At 44.3% G+C, this 25,624-nt stretch overlaps 1 long non-coding RNA gene across 1 annotated transcript; it reads left to right on the top strand.

Moving 5' to 3' along the window:
* The first annotated feature begins 2,103 nt into the window (after positions 1-2,103).
* Positions 2,104-10,947, top strand: LOC109495899. The gene is made up of 3 exons (XR_002151619.3): positions 2,104-2,299; positions 8,325-8,458; positions 10,655-10,947. It is a non-coding gene; the product is annotated as an uncharacterized LOC109495899 (long non-coding RNA).
* The last annotated feature ends 14,677 nt before the right edge of the window (positions 10,948-25,624 follow it).

The raw sequence follows: 25,624 nt of genomic DNA, 5'->3' as shown, positions 1-25,624 counted from the left end.
TCCGACCAGATTTGGGAGACGCGAATGGGAGAGAGAGAGCCCCCAGTCAGCCCCATCTGAAATTCCACCAGCGCGCAAATCCTGCAACTGCTCAGTGGCGGATCTGTGCAGGAGAACAAGGGAAGTCCCCCACATTGTCGATCTGGACAGCACTCCGTCCCCCTGCACCGGACAGCTCTGGTGGAAATCTGAGCATGCCCGGGTCAAGGAAGCTGGGGTGGGAAGGAGAGGTGGGCAGGGACTCAACTCGTGAAGGCTAGAAAAGCAGGACTTCGGGACACCCCTTGACAGTGTCCACTTCAAAACAACTGTTCTTCTCAGGGTCAGGAGAATTATTAAAACAACCATGTTCCTGAGAGAGAACAACAAAGCGGAAGCGTCAGATTCCTAAGAATGTGACCAACGAAAGCCAGTGAAAATCTGGAAGACAATTTCTACCACTCTTGCATGCAGAGTAGATTCATTCCTTCTTTCCCTTATTTGCTCCCCAGGAAGTATTTACACAGCACCTGCTAAACCTCTGGGACCATGCTTCGTGCTGGCTGTAGGGATTTATTTTAAATTATTTCTGTATTAAGGCACCTGGATGGCTCAGTCAGTTAAGCGTCCGATTTCGGCTCAGGTCATGATCTCACGGTTTGTGAGTTCGAGCTCTGCATCGGGCTCTGTGTTGACAGCTCGGAGCCTGGAGCCTGCTCCGGATTCTGTGTCTCCCTCTCTCTCTGCCCCTCCCCTGCTCATGCTCTGTCTCTCTCTGTCTCAAAAATAAATAAAACATTAAAAAATATTTTTTTAATAAAAATAAATTACTTCTGTATTATCCATGTGCACATGTGCCCATGCCGGCTGGTTTCAGCTTGAATCCACCCATGGGCTCTCCTGCATAGACGCTCCACAAGGGATTGGCTAGCTGCGCCTCCTGGACATCTGACAGGGACAGCTTCCTCAGCCTCTGCCACACCAATCCCGCTTGACCGAAAAGATTTGCTCCTCAGCAGGTTGTCAACAATGGATCGTCCTTCCTGACACCAGTGACTCACTCATTAATTATTATGATGAACGTGAGGAATGGGCCCTGACTGCTGAAAACATCGACAGGACAAATGGTGTAACAGGTGTAGACATCCAGGTTGGGATGATACAAAGTTCTGGATATGGATGATCCCACTGGTTGCCCAGAAACGTGAATGTGTTTAATGCTACTGAACCGAACACTTAAAAATGGTTACAATGGTACATTTTATGTATATTTTATTGCAATATTTTTAAGGTTCTTTTGGGGGGGGCGGCGCCTGGGTGGCTCAGTCGGTTGAGCGTCCGACTTTGGCTCAGGTCATGATCTCACGGTTCATGAGTTCGAGCCCTGCATCGGGCTCTGTGCTGATGGCTCAGAGCCTGGAACCTGCTTCGGATTCTGTATCTCCTTCTCTCTCTGCCCCTCCCCCACGCATACTCTGCCTCTCTCCCTCCCAAAAAATAAACATTAAAAAAAATTTTTTTAAGTAAATAAAATAAATAAAAAATAAGTTTTTTAAAGTTTATTTATTTTGAGAAAGAGAAAGAGTGAGCATGAGTGGGAGGGGGCCAGAGAGACAGAGAGAGTCCCAAGGAGCTCCGTGTTGTCAGTGCAGATCCAACATGGGGCTCAAACTCATAAACCGTGGGATCATGACTTGAGCCGAACAAGAGTTGGACGCTCAACGGATTGAGCCACTCAGGCACCCCTAAAAAAATGTTTCAGGTGGAGCATCTGGCTGGCTCCCTCAGGTAGAGCACACAATTCCTGATCTCAGGGTTGTGAGTTCAAGCCCCATGTTGGGCATGGAGCCTACTTAATTTTTTAAAAAATTTAATACAAATAAAATAATAAAACATATTTTTAAAAAATGTAAGCTGTAGACACCGCCCGTCCCTGCACAAACAGGGACGGTGAGGCTTGTCACCGGCATCCTGCTGAATGGCCCCTGTGGTGCGGTCCCTACAGGGGCTGTGCCTGCCCCTCGCTCCAGGAGGGTTTCTGATTGCTCAATGTCAACTAGAGGGTGCCAGGTTAGGCCTCCAGAGCAGAGGTCTGCAGACGCTTGCAGTGAGGGCCGGAGAGTAAATATTCTAGGCTTTGTGGGCCACTCACCGGGGGCTCCAACGACTCACCTCTGCCATTCTGTCGGGAAAGCAATCCAGGCAATACCTACCGAAATGAGCGTGGCTGCGTTCCAACAAAATTCCGTTTACAACAACCGGATCCGGAGCTTAGATCATTGGAATATACCATCTACCTTGAATGGTCTGTTCATGTGAGGTAAGGTGGGAGCGCTTCTACTTGCTTGGCCAAGCCCTGCAGATTTACTGTCCGTGGGGACCCCCGCGGGGTGCGCCTCCCTCCCTCGGGGCCTGAAAGTCGGTGAGGCTGGGTTGTCAGCCCGCACACCTCAAACATCCGGGGCATGTCCTCAGCTGCCCCAAGGCACCCTGGAGTTGGTCGTCCCTGGCCACATGGGCTGGGCCTGCTCACAAAGACTGCCCGGAGTGTGGGGGATAATAGAGAATACAAACAAAAGACTAAACATGGCTCAAGGGGCACCTGGGTGGCTCGGTTGCTTAAACATCCAACTCTTCGATTTCAGCTCAGGTCATGATCTCACGTTTGTGAGCTCGAGCCCCGCGTCAGGCTCTGAAATGATAGCGGGGAGCCTGCTTGGGATTCTCTCTCTAACCTCTCTCTGCCCATCCCCCCCCCCAAAATAAATATAAAAACATTAAAAATAATCTTTAAACATTTTTTTGAAAATTGCTCAAGGAGTTATAAAATAAGAACTCTAGCAGGGCAACAAAGAAAAGCCAGTTGGGGCTGGAAAACAAAAATAACCTACAGGTTATCCCCTCTGCGTGCAGAAGGGGGGTGTCTGGCCCAAGCAGGTCTTCAGGGAGCTATTCAACCAGCACTAAGGGCAGTGGGTGCAGCTCCCAACAGGCCTGTAGGGAGGAAATGCGTTGACTTCAGCTACACAACCGCAGGTCCCTGAGGGACATCTTGACCACTTCATTCATTCGTTTTACTCGACTTGCAAAAGACCGACTGAATCTGGGACACCAGTCAGTTAAGCGGCTCAGCCGACTTCAGCTCAGGTCTTGATCTCGCAGATAGTGAGGTTGAGCCCCGCATGGGGCTCTGTGCAGACAGCTCAGAGCCTGGAGCCTGCTTTGGATTCTGTGTCTCCCTCGTTCTCTGCCCCTCCCTCGTTCTCTGCCCCTCCCCCGCTCGCGCTCTGTGTCTCTCTCTCTTAAAAATAAACATTAAAAAAAAAAAAAAAAGAATCTGCAGGACAGTGCAATTAACTTCTGCCAGCGATTATCTCCTGTGTCCAGAGGGAGGGGGACTGGGGCTTGTCACCCCGGGGTGTTTCTACTGACGCCCTGTGATTCTCAAACCAGATTGCAAACTATATGTTCTTCCTTCTCCCCTGGATCTCCCTACGACCGAATCAGCACATATCCTCAATGGTGTATAGGGATGTGATCAAGGGTAAAAGTCAGATGGGACAATCTTTTAACATGAACTGCACAGTCGACTCAATTTACTCAAGTATAAAAAATTCCTTCTTTTCAAGGTTACCATAAGAAGTAAATAACTTATTAGCTAAGTAACACCTTTTTCCCTGTAATTTTCTTGAGCACTTATTATATAAAAGGCACTGTATAAAGACTTGTTGTTTCTAATTAATTTAATTTTTTAAAATTTTTTTAACGTCTATTTATTTTTGAGAGAAAGAGAGTGTGAGTGGGAGAGGGGCAGAGAGAGAGGGAGACACAGAATTGGAAGCAGGCTCCAGGCTCTGAGCTGTCAGCACAGAGCCCAACACAGGGCTTGAACTCACAAGTGGTGAGATCATGACCTGAGCTGAAGTCGGCTGCTTAACTGACTGAGCCACCCAGGCGCCCCTCTAATTAATTTATTTAAAAAAACATTTTTTTTAATGTTTATTTATTTTTGAGAGACAGAGCACAAGTGAGGGAGGGGCACAGGGAGAGGGAGACACAGAATCTGAAGCGGGCTCCAGGCTCTGAGCTATCTGCACAGAGCCCAACGCGGGGCTCAAACCCACAAACTGTGAGATCATGACCTGAGCGGAAGTCAGACACTTAACTGACTGAGCCACCCAGGCGACCCTAATTTATTTTTAATTGAACAATATTATATTAGTTTTAGGTATAAAGCATAGCGACTCAATAATTCTATACATTACGCAATGCTTGCTATGATAAGTGTGGTCACCATCTGTCAGTGTACGAAGTTATTACAATATTATTGACTATATTTCCTATGCTGTGACTTATTTATTTCATAGCTGGAAGTTTGTACCCCTTGTTGTTTTAGTGTATTTTCTTTTTAAAACCACAATTCTACACGGTGGGGTTATTATCTCCATATTACAGACAAGAAAACCGAGGCTTAAGAGAGTTTAATTGAAATAAAATTGTAAAGCATTTGGCACATAGTAGGCATTTAATCAATGTGAGCTACTGTTGCTTCTAGACAAAGCCTAATTTCAAACATGTGTTCTTTCGTCATAAAGAGATGATGTATGGGGGTGGTGGAAGGCATTGCTTCAGACCAGAGACACGTGTCATAGTGTTTCTCTTCATATCTTTAAACCTTTTTCTTCCACCAATAAAGCTGTATTAATTCTTCACATAAGCTTAGGCACCTGCTAGCTTTATTGTTAGCTGTTTGATGAGTGTGCGGCTACCATCAGTGGAGCTTTTTGATGATGCTTTCTTTCTTTTTTTTAACGTTTATTTATTTTTGAGACAGAGAGAGACAGAGCATGAACAGGGGAGGGGCAGAGAGAGAGGGAGACACAGAATCCGAAACAGGCTCCAGGCTCTGAGCTGTCAGCACAGAGCCTGACACGGGGCTCGAACTCACAGACCTCGAGATCACGACCTGAGCTGAAGTCGGCCTCTTAACCAACTGAGCCACCCAGGTGCCCCTGATGATGCTTTCTAATCGGTCATTGCTGCTGTAACGACGTCACATGGACCCGGACTCCACCTGTCTTACGGAACTCTTATTAGTTCTATTGGTCTCACAGTGGAGATCTTTCAAAAATACAACTTGTTTCTCTTATTTCTTTTCCTCGTCTTATTATATCATCCAGAAGCTCCAGAACAAATACTGAATTGTAGCTGGGACAGTGGACATCCTTTTAGTCTTCCTGTCTCTACCTTCATAATTCTTCAGTAGATGCCCTTTGTCTGGGTCCCTCAAGTCTCCTGGCTTTTTTTGCTGTTTGCTGGTTTGTTTCCATCAGGACTGCATGTTGAATTTTATCAAATGCTCTTTTAGTACCTGTGGACAGGATCGGGACTTTTTTCCCAACCCCATGACTACATTTCTTTGTGTTGTCTCAGCCTTGTGCACTCAGCTTAGCCACAACTTATTAACCCATTACTTGGCTGGATTCACCGGTATTTTTTTTTTGTTTTAGAAATTCCCTACTTATGTGTATGAATAAGATATTCCTGGGGCGGCTGGGTGGCTCAGTCGGTTAAGCGTCCGACTTTGGCTCAGGTCATGATCTCAGGGTTGTGAGACTGAGCCCTGCATCGGGCTCCATGCTGGATGGAGCCTGCTTGGGATTTTCTCTCTCTCTCTCTCTCCCTCTGCCCCTCCCCCACCCGCATGTGCCGTCTCTCTCTCACAAAAGAAAAAAAAAGCATATTCATGATCATTTTTGTCTTTCATCAGCATTATATGAGGTCTGATGGCCCACTGGACAAGAGCACTAACTGTGTGTAGGTCATGTTCAGCTCTGTCACCAAAGCGTTGCTGAAGTCGGTTCCTTCACCTCTCTGTCCTTTAAGAAATGGACATCGTGGGTACTATCATTGCCTGGGGTGGTTTGGCAGCTAGCTTCTGGTTCCCTCGTGGGTTCTCAAAGAAACATTTTCTAATATGATGACAATGGCAGTGATGAACCACAAGCTAAGAAAGGTCCTTACATTTTCTAATGGTTGAAAACAATAAAGAGTAATAGTTTGTGATGCATGAAAATTATGCGAAATCAACGATTTCAGTGTCCATAAACAAAGTTGTACCAGAATAGCCACTCATCCCCTTAGGCAGCCCCTAGGGCTGCTTTCACACTATGGAGGCAGAATGGAGTAGACCACTTGACCCTAAGCCTACGATATTTCCTGTCTGGTCCTTTATGGAAGAAGCGTGCCAACCTCTGCTTCAGGCCCTTCACCCTACTCCACGAACCTTCCAGACCTTAAGACCATATTACTCTTCTGCTTACTGGTGAATACGAGTATCCACCTCTTGGCCTGCTAAATGGTCCTTCAGGAACTGATCGCATGCTACTGATTTGCCTTCTTTTTCCCCCTTCTTTTCAATTCTATAAGTCATGTGATACAACAACACAATAGTTCCCATCATGACCAGAAAAAAAGTGTCAATCACATTTAGCAATCTTCGTTCAATAGTTCCTTCTACCTGGAATTCTCTTCCCCTCTTCTGAATATGAAAATCTCTACTCGTGTTCAAAAACCCAATTTACTTTTAATTTACATACAACAAAATGAACAGATTTTAACCATACAGTATGAGGCGTTTTGCAAATATACACTCTGTGTAACCAACACCCAAATCAAGATAAGGATCATTTCTCATCAATGCAGAAAGTTCCCGCTGCAACCACTATGCTGATTTCAATCTCTTTTGATTAGTCTTTTATCTCTTCTTGAACTTTATAGAAATGAAATCAGACAATATGCATTATCTTTGTATCTTTTTTTTTAATGTTTATTTATTTTTGAGAGAGAAAGAGCACGAGTCGGGGAGGGATAGAGAGAGAGGGAGACACAGAATCTGAAGCAGGTTCCAGACTCCCAACTGTCAGCACAGAGCCCAACGTGGGGCTCAGACTCACAAACCATGAGATTATGGCCTGAGCCGAAGTGGGACACCTAACCGACTGAGCCACCCAGGTACCCCTGTATCTGTCTTCTTTAGCTCAATGTAATATTTATGAGACACACTCGTGTTTATATCTTTTCACTGCTGTCTGGTATTCTATTACATGATTAAACTACTTTTTTTTTAATGTTTATTTATTTTTGAAGGAGAGAGACAGAGTGTGAGTGGGGGAGGGGCAGAGAGAGAGGGAAACACAGACTCCAAAGCAGGCTCCAGGCTCCGAGCTGTCAGCACAGAGCCTGACACGGGGCTCGAACTCACAAACTGCGAGATCATGACCTGAGCCGAAGTCAGACACTCAACCGACTGAGCCACCCAGGCGCCCCATGATTAAACTATTTATTCTTGTTCTTGTTGACGGCCATTTGGGTTGTTTCCATTTTGAGGTTATTGGGAAAGAAGCTTCTATGAACACTTTTTCTACAAGTCTTTTTGTGGACATAGGTCTTTCTGGTTCTTAGGACTGCTGTGTCCTCGGCTATGTGTACGTTTAATCTTGTAAGGAACTGCCACGCAGGGCAGTCTGGGTGGCTCGGTCAGTTTAAGTGTCTGACTTCAGCTCAGGTCATGATCTCACGGTTCATGAGTGCAAGCCCCACAGTGAGCTCTCTGCTGACTCACAGAACCCACTTCTGATCCCCTCTCTGCCTCTCCCTCTCCCACACACAGGCTCCCTCTCTCTCTCGAAAATAAAATAAACGTTTTTTTAAAAATTGAATCTTCCAATCAAAAATGTGTTTATCTTTTCACGCAACTGTATTTTCATTGTCTCTCTGCAATGCTGTTTTAGTTCTAAGTATGGAGTGTAGAGTATAATTTAATTTCATTGTTTTTCTTTTGTTGTTGTTAGTATACAGAAATACATTTTTATATTGATTTATATCCTACAACTTTAAATTTGCTTCTTAGCTCTAACAGTTATTTTGTAGTCTCTTGAATTTTCTGTACAATTACGTCAAAGTTTTAATGTCACTTTTTAAAAAGCCTATGACTCTCCCAGACAGAATTTGTTATCTCCCCCGTGAAATCCCACAGCACTATGTGGGTGCCCCTACCTCCATCATGGTGATTATTATCTATGTTGTAATCACCTGTTTACCTACTGTGCTCTCAATAAGAAAATGTGTCATTTTTTCATTTCATGTATCTACTTCCCGGTGCACAAAGCATATTTGTGTGATGAACAGATGAATAAATGAATGAGTGTGTGTGTGTGTGTGTGTGTGTGTACATATATACATATATATATAGAGAGAGAGAAAGCGTTTTCTGGAATTAGTTATTCCAAATAAACACTCCAAATATTCTGTTTATTCTGAATACTCTGTTTCTTGCCCTATAGGCTGCAGTCTACGTGTGTTTGAACTCAAACAGTGGACCACACACCTGGATGTTCTGCCCAGTAACAGCACAGAAGTAAAGATGATTGATTCTGCCTGGAAGGTATATTGTTAAGTTGACTTACTACTGTTACAGGTATGTTCCTCCTACTCAAATTTCACAACTCTCCTTTTCCTCCTTCCTCAAAAATACTAGAACAATGTAACCATATCTTCTAAACAGAAGTTGGGACTCATCGTGTGACAATGTTGTGTTCTCAGGGGGCTAAAGTGCAGAATCAGGAGAGGTAGAAAATCCAGGGGGTATAGACAGCATTGGTAAAGGAAAGAACACCCTGGTTTCCCACTAGGGGACCTTGGAGGGCTTACTCCCTGAACTTGGGCTTCCTCGTATCTACCACAGGCTTGGGACCAGGCCGTCTTAAGGACATTCCAGCTCCAAAATTCTCCTCATGCTTATGGCTTAGGCAGAAAAGTCTTACCGTTTGCCCACCAGTGTCGCTCATTCAGTACTATTTACACTCCTATCTGCACAGTCAACAAATCAACTTTTCGTTTAACAAACGTTTCGTGTATTCCTACAATGGGAGACTTTTTCCTTAGTGAGCACGTGCTCTCTACTGACAAGGCCAACGAGAGACAACCTGTACCCTTGTGGGTCGGAAAAGCACTAGCTGATGTAATAGATGCTTCCCATTTCCATCCCAGGAGGATGGTTCCACCTTCCTTCCTTGTAGCAGGCCTCAGAGGGGTGAGTGTGCAGCTAATATCGTGTGTGGGCTCTTGTTTTCACACGCTCTCCTTACTCCCCCATTTCCCTGAGCATCGGGCTTGTACCCTCCAGCAGCGGAAGGTTTCACCAGGATCCTTCACACCCGATAGTTAACACGCTCAAAGGCCAGCTGTTATTCATCAAGTATTTGCTGGAGAGAAAACAGAAAGGAAATAAGGAAGTCTCTGCAATGGCAGAAGCTTCTAAGCCAGCCTCTCACAGTTTTCAAACCTGATTGCCAAGATGTCAGTTACGGTAGAACATGGCAGAGTTGGGTCCACCTTAACCAACTGGATAATAGCTGGGACACCTGAAAGCACAGAGGATATTCTAGAGACGCGTGTTTGAGGGCACAGTTCCAAAATTCTCTGGGAGAGCCTGAAGTTAGGGTTCCTAACCAGGGTCTTCCAATCTCCAGTCCTGCAGTCAATTTGGAGAGTCGTAATCAGAATTCCTTCAGTCAAACACATATTGGAGCGGATAAGAATAAATTATGTTTCATGAAACTGCCTCAGGTGTGTGTGTGTGTGTGTGTGTGTGTGTGTGTGTGTGTGTGTGTTTTATATACTGGCTCATAAATCAAATGTATTCCAACTGTGGGTTGCAGGCAAAACACGTGCCATCCTCCATCACAGACATCCAGTTCGTTTCGTTCAAAAGTAAAACAAAGAACTAAAAGGTATAAGATCCTCACAAGGATAGAAATAAGGGAACTGGTTTTTCCCAAGGAAGAGGTGGGGGAGGGTTAACCGTGCATTTCTAGTAGTTACCAGGAGAGCCAGGGCTAGGTGAGCTTCAGTCACCGGGAAAGCCGCAATTAGCTTATCTCCCTGATAAGTCCGGCTCTTCCCTCGGAGAATCCACCCTTTAACACCTTCTTTGGGGAGGCAGAGCTAAAAGACTAAGAAGTCTTTTTTTTTTCTTTTTTTCCTTTATGTTTCTTGATTATATCTTTCTTTTCTGATTTGCCTTAGATCCAAGAATAGCAGAAAATGTATTTTGCAGGTATTTTTGTCTAGCACCTATGGTCTTCTGGAACCAGACATGCAAAAGTTGGCTTTACCACTTACAACTTATGTCACCCAGCACAAGTTGCTCACTTCTCTCTGCCTCAGTTTCCACTGTAAATGGGGAGAGCTATGTTATACAGACCAAATAAGAGTATACGATATACATTTAAATATATGAAAAGAGCTTAGACTAGCAGCACCCTTGATTATTACCCATCCTGGCACTGCCCTACCGGCCAGGGAACATGGTGGTGAAAGTTTCCTCTCTGGTCTATCGGAGTTGTGCCCCATTTGCTCTTAGCAGACATATTCTGGGCAGCCTGGTGATATGACAGGAAGAATACAACCTCTGGAACCTCGACTTGGGCTCAAATTCTTAGCCTATTTATTTCCTCACCAAGTGACCTTGAGGAATTTAATTAACATCTGAAACTCTCTCTAAAGCAAACATCTAATACTCACCGGGTGGGAGATAATGCTTGTAAGACATTATCTGGAATGGACTGGCTCTCGTTAATTTTCTCCTTTCCCCTTTATAACAACTTCACAGGAAGAAGAAGAGTAATCCTAGTTCCAGGGCCCTTCACTGTGCTTTCCAGAAGTCCTTGGTGATGACTTTGAAGTCAGGGTGTGACCCACAGTTCTGGCCCTCGCTAAGAATATGCCACAGGCAAATGTAACTTGCAATAGCAAGGCAAAGGATGCCTGTCCAATAAACTATATTCCAGACCCGGAGAACAAATGGTCATTCCCACTGGAATGCCCTATTCTCATGGAATGATTTTAAATAATTAATAAAATAATTAATAATTAATAAAATAATTAATAAAAAGGATTTACAAGACTAAAAATAGAGATTTTAAAGAGTCATAATTTTCTTTAAGAAACAAAACAGGGGAGGGGTGCCTGGGTGGCTCAGTCGGTTAAGCGTCCGACTTCGGCTCAGGTCACGATCTCCCGGTCCGTGAGTTCGAGCCCTGCATAGGGCTCTGGGCTGATGGCTCAGAGCCTGGAGCCTGCTTTGGATTCTGTGTCTCCCTCTCTCTCTGCCCCTCCCCCGTTCATGCTCTGTCTCTCTCTGTCTCAAAAATAAATAAACGTTAAAAAAATTTTTAAAAAATACATAAACATTTAAAAAAAATTTTTAAATTTATAATAGGGTCATAATTCCCCTTCTTACTACAACTATTTTTTGTTTCTCTGGTGATTATCTTGCAGTCTTTGCCCACATGCAGATAGTTTCTCAAGTTTCCATCTGGGAATAAACTATTTGTACTCCTACTTTTGTCCGTGGCATTCTTCATTTACCAGCACGGTTCTCACATTATCCCATAAAATAGCTCCAGAATTGACCATCTTATAAAAGTTTTATATACTATATTCAGGTTTATGCTACGATAAATCTCTTTATGAACATAATTTTATTCCTTTTCATTTTTCTCTTTAGTAGATTATAATCTTTGGAAACATTATGATGACCCTGGTGTTTTATATTCACAACGCATTTCCACATAAAAATGAGAATAACCCTTTGTTAACAAATTGTAGATTCTTCATCTAATGCAGCCAAGAATCTGGGGGTTAAATTCATACTTGGAGAAATTGGGGTATAAACTCATTCAGACAGACCAGCCCTTAGAATCCATTCAGGCAATGCACCCATCCATTTAAATGACTGGGGAAAGTTGTGTGTTTCAGCAGTGGAGTCTCATGAAAAATCACCCACTGTTTCAAGAGATGGAAACCACCATGGACTTACTGGAAATCCAGCACAGAAGGAAAGAGATGGGGGAGGGAGAACAGGAGGAGAGTTAGGTCAAATAATCTGTTACACATACATTGTGTGCAGCAAGAGCAAACTGAAAGGGAGCTCAGCGTGCTTGAGGGGGTAGGATGTAAACCTGTCCTAAATGGGTATTATGTCCTATCGAAGTCTATTGTTTCATGGAGCCCAGACCTAACAATGTCCCATTGTGGCAAATGCAAAGACAAGCTGCTTAAATCCCAGTTTTCCCTTCATTTTCAGTCCCCGGGACTGTACCCCTGAGGATGGTTCTGCTCTCTCTGCCTGGGCTGTCACCCCACCGGCCATGTAAGTAAGGATGGTTTACAGTCTCCTTGATCTGGTTTGAGGGAACTAAAATTCTTTTGCGTCTTGGCTCTACTTTTTATTAAGTGTAAAGACTGTAGCACATATTTCCAGGGAGATAACATGGAAAAACTATGCCTGGCATTGCCAACCTGGGGCCTCCTGCTCATCTGCAAAGCCACCTTTGTAATTATGAAGAATGTCTCACACAGGTGGAAGATGCTCTTATAGGTTTTATGCAAATCAGTGGATGATTTGGTATTTTTCATTTTAAAAGGAATTTAAAGACCAACTTCAATTGCAATAAATGGTTTTTGCTTTAGATAAGCCTGGAATGGGCATTAATGCTAGGTGGATTTTAAAATCTCAGGACGAAAACAACAACTGGATGGCTACCAAACACTCTAGCTGCACACAAAATTCCGGGTCACATGACATCTTTGTATTGCCACCAACCACGCAAGGACTGGAGGACCAGCCACCTGGAAATGGTTCCTAAGGCGCTGGGATCACAGAAAGTTGCCTGGAAATCATCTACTTCATACCTCACCACCTAGATGGATGCTGACTTCTTACGGGAGGTTTTACATTGCCTATTGATGGTTTCCACCAGAAGCAAAGAAATGAAAACCCGAATATTTCCAAGAAGGGAAATGTTGTCCTTGCCAGTGTGCTCTGTGGTTGTGCCCTTCTGCTCTTTCCTCCCTTTCTGAGTCAGAGGATCTTGGTACAGACTGACCTTGATACAAGACCCAAGACAAGAATGCCTGCTGGACTTGGACTTTCACAGAAAGAAGAGGCGGGGTCTTGGGTCTCCGGGCTGATTCCTTTGAAAAGGGATGAGTTGCAGAAATGTATTTCTGTACTTGGTCAGGGAGCCAGTGAAGTGTAATTGGAAGAAAAGCATCCCAGCCCTAACACTTCCCTTTCTGGGGTGACTATGGGCTGACTGCTCAACCTCTCTGTTGTATCCCTTCCTTCACCTATAAAATGAGGGTGTAGCTGTCATGTCTTCCTCACTAGGACATCGTTGAGCAGCAAAGAGACAGGTGAAAGTGCTGTATAAAAGTAAGTCATTTGTATTTTGTGTTGATAGCAAACATTTGGGCAAGGATGGGACTTGGAATGCTTCTTCCAGGATCTACTAGTAACAAGTGTATCTCTTCTTAACAACCCCTCCTTTTATACACTGACTAGTTGAGAGGTGAGAACTGTGTTCCCCATTTGCTGAAGCCGTATTTCTTCCTTTCCTCCATGGGGGTTTGGGGTGATGGGAGACCAGCTGATACCCATTCAGATCTTGTGGGGGCCTATTAGGACTCAGCTCTGTGGAAAAGGTGGAAATGGGTAAAAGGAGGTGAAGTGCAAACCAGAGTACATATCTCTCTGGTTAGGACCATTTGATCAAATTTAATTTTAATTTGTGTGTGTGTGTGTGTGTGTGTGTGTGTGTGTGTGTGTGTGTGGAAAATTTAGATTTAGATTGAGCTGGCTGGACTCAGTTTAGGTGATCCAAATTTTGTTGGCAACATCCAAAGTATCATAGTCAGGACCCAGTCGAATATATGCCTCCTTCTCTCTATTGGGCCTGATCAAGGTGTTGACCTTGGCCATGTCAATGTCATAGAGTTTCTTCACAGCCTATTTGATCTGGTGCGTGTTGGCCTTGACATCCACAACGAACACAAACGTGTTGTTGTCTTCTGTTTTTCTTCATGGCTGACTCAGTGGTCAGGGGGAACTGGATGATGGCATAGTGGTCAAGCTTGTTTCTCCTGGGGGTGCTCTTCCCAGGGTATTTAGGCTGCCTTCAGAGATGCAGTGTCTTGGGCCTTTCAGAAGGTAGGTGAGGTGCAGATCTTTTTTTGTAACTGTGGATGCCTCTCAGCACCACTGTCTCAGCCTTCAAAGCCTTTGCGTTGTTTTCGGCTTTGGGAAGGGTGGGGGTTTCCTTGTTCGCCTTTGGCACCAAATTTGTGAGAGAGATTTCTTTTAAATTACTTTCATTTTTATTTTAGAGAGAGTGTGATTGGGGGAGGGGATAGAGAGAGAGGGATAGAGGATCTCAAGCAGGCTCTATGCTCAGCACACAACCTGACTCAGGATTGGATCCCACAACCCTGGGGTCATGACCTGAGCTGAAATCAAGAGTTGGTCCCTCACCCAACTGAGCCACCCAGACACCCTCATGAAAGGGATTTCTGATCAAACTTAATTTGGATAAACAAGACTTGGGTGACATTTTCGAAGTCGTATTATGATCTTCTTAACTTAAAATATCTCTTTTTTATGTGTCTAGCATATTATGTATTTTTAAGATTCTCTGGGGTCCAATTCTTTAGATCTATCCCAAATCCCCTCATTCACTGAAATCCTTTTTCCTATCTGATTGTAAGCACATAGAAATATGTATGCTATCTAGGTAAGCACTGCATTCCCTTCACAGCCTCAGTGAATACTTAGGTGGTATGGGTGACTGAATGTCACATGGAACCTTGGTCATGATATAGTAGAAAAGTAATAAGTTCAACTATAATTCTGGTATATGACTCATTAGAGCTGTTTCCCTGTCTATGAAATGAGGAATTTGGATTAGATTATCCCATCCAATTAAAAAATGGAGTAAACAATATCCTTCCGTATGGGGGGTTTCTCTTCTGCTTCTGCCCCTAGCCACCCTTTCCTCCCCCCACAGCTTAGTAAATAGTCAAGCCATCCATAAGAGCAGGGGGTGGGGAGAAGGAGAAGTCCTCGTGGATTCCTCTGGTCCGCTCAACCCTCACCAACCTCTCCAATATTCACCAATGGGAAAACCCAAGATTTCTCTAAGCATGTTTGATTCAGGTCTGCAATCATGTGGGGATTGACTCCTAACACAAAATCTGTGCTACGCTCTGGGAATACAAAATAAGTGAGTGTCTGTCTTTTAAGGGTCTTCCTGTCTCACAGAACTGGAACATAATGAAGTCAGGACTCTGCAAGCCTGTGCTCAGGTAGGGAAGGCCACAGCGGGGCACCCACGAAACTACGGCCAGTCTCCTGGATCTCATGTCCCCGGATAGATCTCACAGTAACGTGGGTTCAGATTTGTGCGATTCCATGGCTAGCTTATACTAAATGGAGTGAACTGTAAAGGATTGGAACTCTAAGGACTGTTAAGCTACTTTCTCAACCTTCTAATATAATCAGATTTCTTTCTGTTGGAGGTGAGAGACCAGTGGCCGGAGACCCAGGTCTCCATTAACCTTCACACAATAGGGCTGATAAAGCCTCCTCTGCAAACAATGTCTCGGCAATCACTTTATCAGATGTAATTACATTTTCTAATCTTACAGTGACTTCCTTGCAGGTACTGAGGGACTCAGGTTAAGGATCTTCCCAAAGGTTATCTATCTGTTTAGGTTCTGTCCAGTTTAAGGCTGCGGGTCTAAGCTTTATGAAGCATTGTCCTGGCTCTACAGGTGGTGTCCCAGCAGAGCAATCCTCTAAACCCGGGCAGATTGAACCCCCCATGCTAGGGGCCATCTAATCAAGGTCTATCTCCGAACAATGTCATCTAGGCACCACCCATGCCCCTCCCTTGTGCTTGTGGAGCCTGCGACTGATTCACCTCAAAGGCATTTAGTAAAATTCGGACTGAGGGACCTGGTTTATTTAGTGTGATCACCTAAGCTATTTTCGCCTCACTGGTGAGGTCTGGATTACACAGGAGGCTCATGGTTGCTAGACCCAAAGATTCCACATTCTAGGAAGCTGTCATTGTGATGATGTGATTACAGACGAGTGGCATTAAGACCTACCCTGGTGTGAAATTGTGTTAAAACACACACACACACACACACACACACACACACACACACACACACATAGATGAGTGGCCCCGTTTGGTTATGTTCTTGGTCATCATCCAGCACTTCCGAGTTGTGAGTTAATTAAAGAAAAGAAGAGCTGGGGGTGAGAGGCAGAGGAGGAAATAACATTAAATATGTTAAAGTTACCCAATTCTTTCTCTTGATGAATTCTTTTCTTTTTGTGGAAATGCTTTCCTACTGGTTCTAGATGTTATCCAGCTCTGACCACGCTGCTTACTTAGTGCTGATTTCATTACAAGCCCCTTTACCCTCTCTGTCAACAATAAAGAGAGGCGTACCATATCTGCCATACCTACACCTACAAGATGAAAAAGCTCACTTTCTCCTTTCAAGTGAGAATCGAGGGTATCTGTCTGGTTAAGTCCTACAGACTTGCAGGGCCAGTCTTTGGAAAAAACTATGCAATATCTTCATCCCCACCACATCGAGTCCTGTCCTTACACTCCCAGTCCTCATGCTTTACCTTTGCAAGTTACATCCAAGTTCAGGGGCGGCTATTAAAATGCAGAACAGCAGGGGAGCCTGGGTGGCTCACGTTTGACTTCATTCGAGCCCCGTGTCAGGCTCTGTGCTGACAGCTCACAGCCTGAAGCCTGCTTCAGATTCTGTGTCTCCCTCCCTCTCTGCTCCTCCCCCACTCACATTCTGTCTCTCTCTTCCTCAAAAATAAACATTAATAAAAAAAAATTTTAATGAATTTTTTTTAACGTTTATTTATTTTTGAGACAGAGAGAGACAGAGCATGAACGGGGGAGGGACAGAGAGAGAGGGAGACACAGCATCGGAAGCAGGCTCCAGGCTCTGAGCCATCAGCCCAGAGCCCGACACGGGGCTCGAACTCACGGACCGCGAGATCGTGACCTAAGCTGAAGTCGGACTCTTAACCGACTGAGCCACCCAGGCGCCCCCAAAAAATTTTTTAAAGATGCAGAACAGCAAAGGTGTCCTGATGACAAAGTTCTCCTATATTTTTGTCACAAATTTGTCCTTTCAGAAGTGATCCATGCTTCTGACATCCAGTTAACTTAAGTACTGTCAGACAGAAATGACAAGATGGGATAAATTAGCACTGCTCTGATGTGATCAGGAAAGTCATGCCCAATGCAGTTTGGAAGCCTAGTGTCCTGTGAAAACCTGAAAAGCTCATCACAGCTCTGCTGCTAAGCCACCTCTGCAACTCAGAGTCACTGGACAGCTCTGTAGCTTGAAATTTGCCTTTTAATGAGGAATGGGACCTGTGATGTCACTTCTACGTTGCAAATGAATGTTCTGAAGGTTGTATTGGCCAAACACAGATAGTCTGTAGTGACAGTGGGACCTGAACTTGGACAGGACATCTTTCTTTCTTATGCCATCTTTAACTACGGGAACTGGTTAGTCTAACCTATTTGTTTGTTTGTTTGTTTGTTTGTTTGTTTGTTTTAATGTTTATTTTTGATGGGGGGCATAGTAAGGGGCAGAGAGGGAGAGAGAACAGGGGAGGGGCAGGGGGGAGGACAGAGGATCTGAATCAGGCTCTGCACTGACAGCAGAGGGCCTATCATGGGGCTTGAACCCACAAACTCTAAGATCATGACCCCAGCCAAAGTCAGACACTCAACCGACTGAGCCACCCAGGCACCCGTAGCCTAACCTATTTAAAGAGAATGGTACTATTAATGCCAAGAGGAAAACTATCAGAAAAAAAAAACTAAATCCTAACCATTTTTTTGAAGTTACATTTATTAAATTAATATTTATTACCAAGTGCCAGGTAAGCTCTTCACAAAGAATCACCGTGTTAAACCTCACACCGATCTCTGGATATTTTTGCATCCATATTTGAGATGAGGAAACTGGGAGTACAGAGAGGTTGGGAATGTGCTTGTGGTTACACACTGGTAAATAGTGGAGCTGGGATTGGAATGAATCCAGGTTTCATGTTCTTTGCTATTATTCATGGCATGTAAAATTGACAGCAATGTGGGGGTCCCTGGCGGTACAGTCGGTTAAGCATCCCCCTCTTGATTTTCGCTCAGGTCATGATCTCACAGTTGGTAAGTTCAAGCCCTGCATCAGGCTCTGCGCTGATGATGTAGAGCCTACTTTGGATTCTGTCTCTCCTCTCTGACTCTCCCCGACTTGTGTGTGTGTGTGTGTGTGTGTGTGTGTGTGTGTGTGTGTGCGCGCGCACGCGTGCGTGCGTGCACACACACGCTCTCTCCCTCTCCCTCTCTCTCTCAAAATAAATAAACTTCAAAATTTAAAAAAAAAAATTCACAGCAATTTGAATGGCATGTGTCCTCTGTGAACACCAAGGATTACATATAGGAATCAGCGTGTTATATAAGATTGGGGCTGGGACTGACTTACAAGTTTCCTTTATTGACATGCACTTGGGTTTTTGTTTAAATGTCCTTTATAGACCTCTAAAGTAGGATCTGTAAGTTCTTGCACAAATCAGAAGACAATGTCAAAGATGCTTGTGGGGGAAGGGAAAATATGAAATATATTTAGATGGTTGAGGGCAGTGATCAGTTTCAAGCTCCTTTAATCCACTGACTGTTACTTGTACAAGTAGAATGGAAAGATCAAAGCCCATCGGTATTCCTACCTTTGGGGGTGATCACTGTAATGGGTCAATTCCTGAAGACAAGTTAACAATCTCAGGTTGTCTCTATTCCTCCCACCCCCACTAGCACTTCAGACCTGGAGACCTGAGCACCCTGCCCCCCTGTAATCTGTAGAGGTGGGGGAACATAGAGTGTAAGCACGCAAGCTGTGCGAAGAATTCACAGAGGACATAGAAGTTCAAGAACGGAACAGCCTCCAGGCTCTCCAAAGTATCTCATTTCCAATCTTACTTTGTATTAGAGAACGTGGTCTGGAACCACAGCCAGGCAGAATTAAAAGACAAAGGCCATTTTCCATGAGGGAGGGCCCTTCTCCACCTAACGTCTTTCCTCTCATATTCTTACAAAGTTATGACTTGCTGGCCCTCTAAGTGTGGACTCTCCCTTGAATTTCCCGTCGGCTGCCTTGCCCTGCAGCTAACACTGAACTCTCTGATAGCCTCCGCTTGTGAGTAAGCGATGGACAAATTTCCAAAAGAAGTGGGTGGGAGAGGACATTCAGGCCAAGGAAGCAAAGACCCGGAGAGGAGCCAACATGCAAGTAGCTGACAAACACTGAGCAAGGTTCTCCAACGTGGCTGCCCATTAGAATCACCTGGGGAGCTTAGGGAGGATCCCATGCTCATGTGGCACCACAGATCAATGAATAGGACCTCCAGGGTTAAACAGCAGACATCGGTGGTGATCTTATGTGCATCCACATTTGAGAACGCGTATCCTGGAGTGCAAAGAGTGAGCCCAAAGAAAGGCCAGGAGTGAGCCTGAGGGCTGGCACTGAAAAGGAAGTAGAGGAGGTAGTGAGGCCTTTCATGAATTTTCTGTTTGCTAATGATGGGAGGACTGTGACCAGATGCTACTGATAGTGAATAAGGAATGGGAAGACAACAGTGAAATGGGAAGACCATGAAGAGACTGCTGTCATAGCCAGACAGGAGATGGTGGTGTCTGGCCAGGCCTAATTCCATATACAGTAAGTCTCCAGAGCACAGAGAAGGTGGGGTTGAGATGGTCGAAGAAGTGATATGGGAAGAATCAGGGATGGAGACAGCGACACAACCAAAGGGGATGAAGAATGAAGAGTGGCTCATGATGATCCAAAGCAGCCTCATGGGCTTCTCCCACTATTGTTTTTAAGATGTTCTGAGACATGCATATGAGGCCAGATTTTGGGTCTCTGCACTGTGCTGTCATACTGGCCACAGGAGTCACTTGCTCCCAACGGGATAGATAGGCAGATCCAAAGAGCAGAAGTTATTATCTACAGGCCAGCGGTGACCCACACCTATGTCTTAGGGCCCTGAACAGGTTCCATCAGCATCATGGAAGAATCTCTAAAGTGACCATCTTCTCCAAACCAAAATTGGAACACATGATTTTGTATAACACTTCAAGTATAATCTCAGAGACATCATTTGGATACCAAAATATTGAAATCCCTAGGCCCTCTTTACTTTCTATTTGAATATAAAGATAGGGTATTTAAAATAGGACTATCCCAAAAAATCCTGGAGGTATAACCTCCATAATCATATATAGTACATATTATGTCCTTGGTAGAAAATCTTGAAAATGTTCACCAAAAATGAAGATATTAGCACAGGAAGAATAACAAGCTTTCTTATTTTTACAAATAAAATCAGAAGTAATACTCAATGCAGCCACCCAACCTAATTCAGTTCCTCTCCGTGCTACCTCTGCCATGTTATTTTTCATTATTGATTCAACTTTACAAAGTGAAAATGGAGCATAAGTCTTCTAAAATCTCTCATAACTCAAAACTAAGCGAAGTCATTTTGACAGAGGAAGGAGGAACCAAGAAATAAAGGAGTTTCCAGAAATGACAAAATAACAAGAAATCCTTTGATTATGTCTATAGAAAAAAGGTAATTTGATTTATGAACTAAAACTATGAGCAAGAGACTCACCCCCACAATTGCAAATTTAAGTAAGTATTTAGCATTCAATCCATTTGTAGATTTATTTCAGGGTACCAATAAATTTTACATTTCTTTTTTTTTTTAACATTTATTTTTGAAAGAGAGACAGAGTGCGGGTGGGGGAGGAGCAGAGAGAGAGGGAGACACAGAATCCGAAGCAGGTTCCAGGCTCTGAGCCGTCAGCACAGAGCCCGACGCGGGGCTCCAGCTCATGGACCGCGAGATCATGACCTGAGCTAAAGTCGGACACTTATCCGACTCAGCCACCTAGGCACCCCAGGGTACCAATAAATTTTAATGTCTAATAAAGACTGCTGAGTGGAGCATTTGGTCCTGACCTGGCAAAGCCCTCACACTTTCTGTGAGACCCCAGGGGCCCCTCCTTTCTGACCCTCAGATGCCACTTGTGTATACTGAGTCATTGGAATAAAGAAATGGTTTTTCTACACTTCTGCCCATTAGAATCACCTAATGCAGAGTTTTAAACATATCAATGCCCCTAGAAATTTCCAAAACTGTGGCATTGGACTCTGGTAAGTGGGTCCTCGGCATCAATAGTTTTTAAGGCTCCCCAACGGATTCTCATGCATTGCCAGAACTGAGAATCCCTAGATGAGCCAGATGATTTCTATGTTCTCTGTCAAAAACCAGGTCTCTATTTCCTTGGGGGCACTTCTCTCTCAGATTCTCATTCCAGAAAGAAAATGGCACAAGCTTCCTTTTCTTGTCAGCTATGAGACGCACACATGCAAAGAGAGACACCGCACACAGAGGTCAAGACCAATAATTTAAAAGGGGAAATGCTTTCAGACTTTGAATGTGACCCTCACCACCACGGTGGCTTGGTCTGTCTTCAGGAGAAATTCTAAATGACTTCTAACAGGTATCTGGTGTTTTCGGGTGCACTGTAAGGTCTTCGGGTGAGCAAGAAGAAAACGAAAACGGGACAGAGCCCTTGGCCAGGGGCGAGCGCTGTGCTACAGGGCGAGCGCTCACGTGGGAAACTCGCTCTCGGTGGTGGTGGCGGTCCCGCTGCTAACCTTTATGCCAGTGGAGTGAGCAGTTTCTCTAAATACAATAGAACCTCTGTCACTTTGAAGATAAGCTCGCACAGGCTGCTTAAAACAATAATTCTGTACTTTCTTTCCTGTTTCTAGATTTATTTTAAGTATTAGTATAAAATGTCAGAGCAGCTGATAGCGGCCAGATCAGTTTGTATAAAACTCAACTGCCTGTTTGTAGTATATTACAGCTATATTTGACACAGGAAAGCACTTAATCATGCATGCTATCAGCACACCACACCCACCTTTGTGAGGACCCTTGGAGGCTATGAGATTTATCACTGTGAACTTGAACTGGATGGACAGGCCCTAATGGATAATGCAGGCCGCTTCTGAGAAGCACGGGCTAAAAGTGTACCATCCACTATCCAACTGCCAAGAGACAGGTCAGGAAGGCACAGCCGCCTCCCAGGAATGGCCTGAGTGTGTCCCACCTATGCCCTGACTTTTATCTCAAGCCGTTGACATTTTGTGAGTGGAAACCTGATGACATTGTAAGAACCCCCGATGTCCCATTTTGCCCTCAAAATTGCCTTTGATGAGGGCCCCCGAACCACATTTTTCTTGTCTCACCAACCAGTAAACGATACCACGTAAATAGAAGAGGCTAGCATTCGCACAGCGTTTGCTACGCCGGTAGGCTAGCAACGTGGGCAGAGATTGAGCGGTGGTCATTCTCTGCGTTGTTTTGGACATCTGAGGCCATGTGTGAGCCGAGCAAGAGGAGACTGTCCGTGGGGAACCCTGTGCAGAGGTCCCAGCCCTACGTCTTTCCTCTGAAATGTGAAGGGTTTCGGCCATGGGAGCTGGTGTTTGCATTTGATGAGAAGTCAAGAAATCTGGGTTCCACTCTTGGTTTCGACATTCTCTAGTGAATATGTGACCTTACACAAATCACCTCTGACTTTCGCTTCCACCTCTGTAGCGGGGATGACTTGTACCCATGTACCCGATGAGGATGCACCCAGCCGGGGATGCCAATCTCAGAGGCCCGGAATAGAATGAATAGGAAAGGATCATCACGTTCTCATTAAACACTAATATTATTCCATCCGTGTTTGGAATCACACTCTGTAACCAGACTGACTGGTCACAGCTCCGCTCCTCCAAGGCGTTTACTAAACTTCTCCTGGCCTCAGTTTCTTCATTTGTAAAAAAGCAATAGGAGAAACTACAGATTTTTTTTTCTTTTTATTATGGACATTTTCAAACATATTTTTTACAGTAGAGGGAATGGTAGAATGCACTGCCATGTATACATCACCTGCCCCAAACATTTGTTCCTGAATTCCTTTACACCAAACCCCAGACCTCATGCCATTTTCACCCATCTCTCACTAATTGGGGTATGCATTTTCTAAGATCGCCGCCATGCCACTGTCACACCTAGCAAAATTAACAAGAATTCTTTGTCATCTAATACCTAGTCCACAGCCAATTTCCTCGATTGTCTCAAATATGTATTTGCACAGCTGGTTGATTCACTCAGAAGGCCAATAAGGTCCAAATGTTGAATGTGGTTATTACATACCTTAAGCCACTTGTATTCTTTTTTTTTAAACATTTTTATTTATTTTTTTAAATTTTTTTTACATTTATCTATTTTTGAGAAACAGAGTGAGACAAAGCATGAGCGGGGGAGGGGCAGAGAGAGAGGGAGACGCAGAATCTGAAGCAGGCTCCAGGCTCTGAGCTGTCAGCACAGAGCCCAACGCAGGGCTCGAACTCACAAGCTGTGAGATCATGACCTGAGCCGAGGTCAGAGGCTCAACCGACTGAGCCACGCAGGTGCCCCATTTTTATTTATTTTTGAGAGAGAGACAGAGAGACAGAGAGAGACAGAATGTGAGCAGGGGAGGGGCAGAGAGGGAGAGAGACACAGAATCCAAAGCAGGCTCCAGGCTCTGAGCTGTCAGCACAGAGCCCAATGTGGGGCTTGAACCCACGAACCATGAGATCATGACCTGAGCCGAAGTTGGACACTCAACCAACTGAGCCACCCAGGTGCCCCCATTAAGCCCCTTGTATTCTACAACAGTTCTCTCTCTCTCTAAACCACAACATTGTTTTGTCGGAATAGCCCTATCATTCATCTTGTGGAATGTTCCACATTCTGGATTAGGTGGACTTCTTCCTTCTAGTGGTATTTAACTTTTTTCTCTCCATTTTCCGTATCTCCTGGGTTCAATGGTAAGGATTACATGAGTTAATATTTGCAAAACGCTTAGGGCATGTATTAGTTTGCCTGGGCTGCTGTAACCAAGTATCACACCCTGGGTAGATTAAACAAGAGAAATTGATCATATCCTATCACAGTTCTGGAGGCCAGAAGCCTATAGTCAAGGTGTGGGCAGGGTCAGTTCCTTCTGAGAGCCAAGAGGGAAGGACCTGTTCCAGTCCTCTCTCCTTGTCGTGTAGAAGGTTGCCTTCCCCGTGTGTCTTTACATCACTTTCACCATATTTCTGTCCGCCTCTGTGTCCAAATTTCCCCCTTCTGTAAAGACACCTAATTAAGATCTAACCTAACGACTTCATCTTTACTAATCATATCAGCAATGACCTTATTTCCAAGTAAGGTCACTTTCTGAAGTGTTGGGGGTTACCTCAAGATAAATTCGCGGGGACACAATTCAACCCAGAATAGCACCATACCTGGCACACTGTAAAATTTGCATAAGTGTTAGCTAAGTTGTCAATAATTCCAGCATTAACATGTTATATTGTTACTCACTTAAGGATAAAGTGAGTTAATACATGTAAAATATTGACGGCAATACTTAACAGAGTAACATTTCTATAAATATTAGCGATGACGTTGTAACATATTACCCTATTTAGCAATTTTTAAATACTAATTGATATTCATGTTAGAATGTTACTTGTTTGGTAGTTTGTTAGTACCAATTTTAATTCATCAGACTCAATCAGACTGAGCCACAGGCCAAATAAATTTTAACAGGTAGGGGGACAGGAACTGGGAGCCCTAGAAGAAAAGAGGCCTCAGTGGGTACCCAACCAGCTCAGACCCCCTTCAAGGAAGGTCAAGTCCTGGCTTTCCTATGGTACCAGCTACACAACTCCGGGCAAGTCCCTTCTTCAGACGACAGTTTCCTTTCCTCTAACATGATCCAATGTGAGAAATTCTCCACGCCCCTTTTCATTTCTAAAATTCTAGGTTCTATGAGAAGGATCAGGAACAACATAGGAGGCAACTGCCATTTATAAGAGCAGGAAAGCTATTTGGCAATATTGGTAATACCGGAAGTTTTACTAGTTATTAGGCAATAAGTCACCCTTGAAATGCACTAGGAAAAAAATTATTCTAGTAAAAGTAGTCAAGTTGACATTTGTCAATCTTCCTTTATTCCTTGATTTTCTTCACTTTTGTTCCTCCCTGGTTGTTGTCCCCCCCCCCACCCCCTTTTCGTGAACCATCTTTATATGAATTTTTTGGCTAACAGTGTTGTCTGTGGTTATTTCTTCCCTGTTTTTTAAGCTTCTAACCAATTACTTCCTTTGTCTTCCTTTTCCACTTTTTCATCAGCAGGCTCTCTTTCCTAACTTTTCTATTCCCCTCCTTAGTACATATTTTTTCCTCTCACTCATTTCTTTCTTCTCTCATCTGAATGAAAGAGCCAAAGTTTTTTTTTTTGGTACAAAGATGGAATCACTTATAGCATCCCAGTGAGATTTCATGCCGAGAAATCTCTGCTCAGGCGAAAGCAGTAACACAGAAAGTTGCACAGCTGGGAAGGAGGACACAAGAGCCCGGGGTGGAATGACAGCTTTTCAGACCTCACGTGTGTGCAAACCCTCCCCTTCACCAGCAGAAAGTCCCTCATCCCCTGCTGCAATATTTCTCCTCTGGGGGCCGCTCCACTAGGAAGCTCAGCTAACAGGTGCATTGCCTGCCCCGTAGCCCTTTGGGAAGACTGCTGGACGGGCG

The sequence above is a fragment of the Felis catus genome, chromosome F2, assembly GCF_018350175.1.
Source record: "Felis catus isolate Fca126 chromosome F2, F.catus_Fca126_mat1.0, whole genome shotgun sequence".
NCBI lineage: Eukaryota > Metazoa > Chordata > Mammalia > Carnivora > Felidae > Felis > Felis catus.
This window is presented reverse-complemented; position numbering and strand designations above follow the sequence as displayed.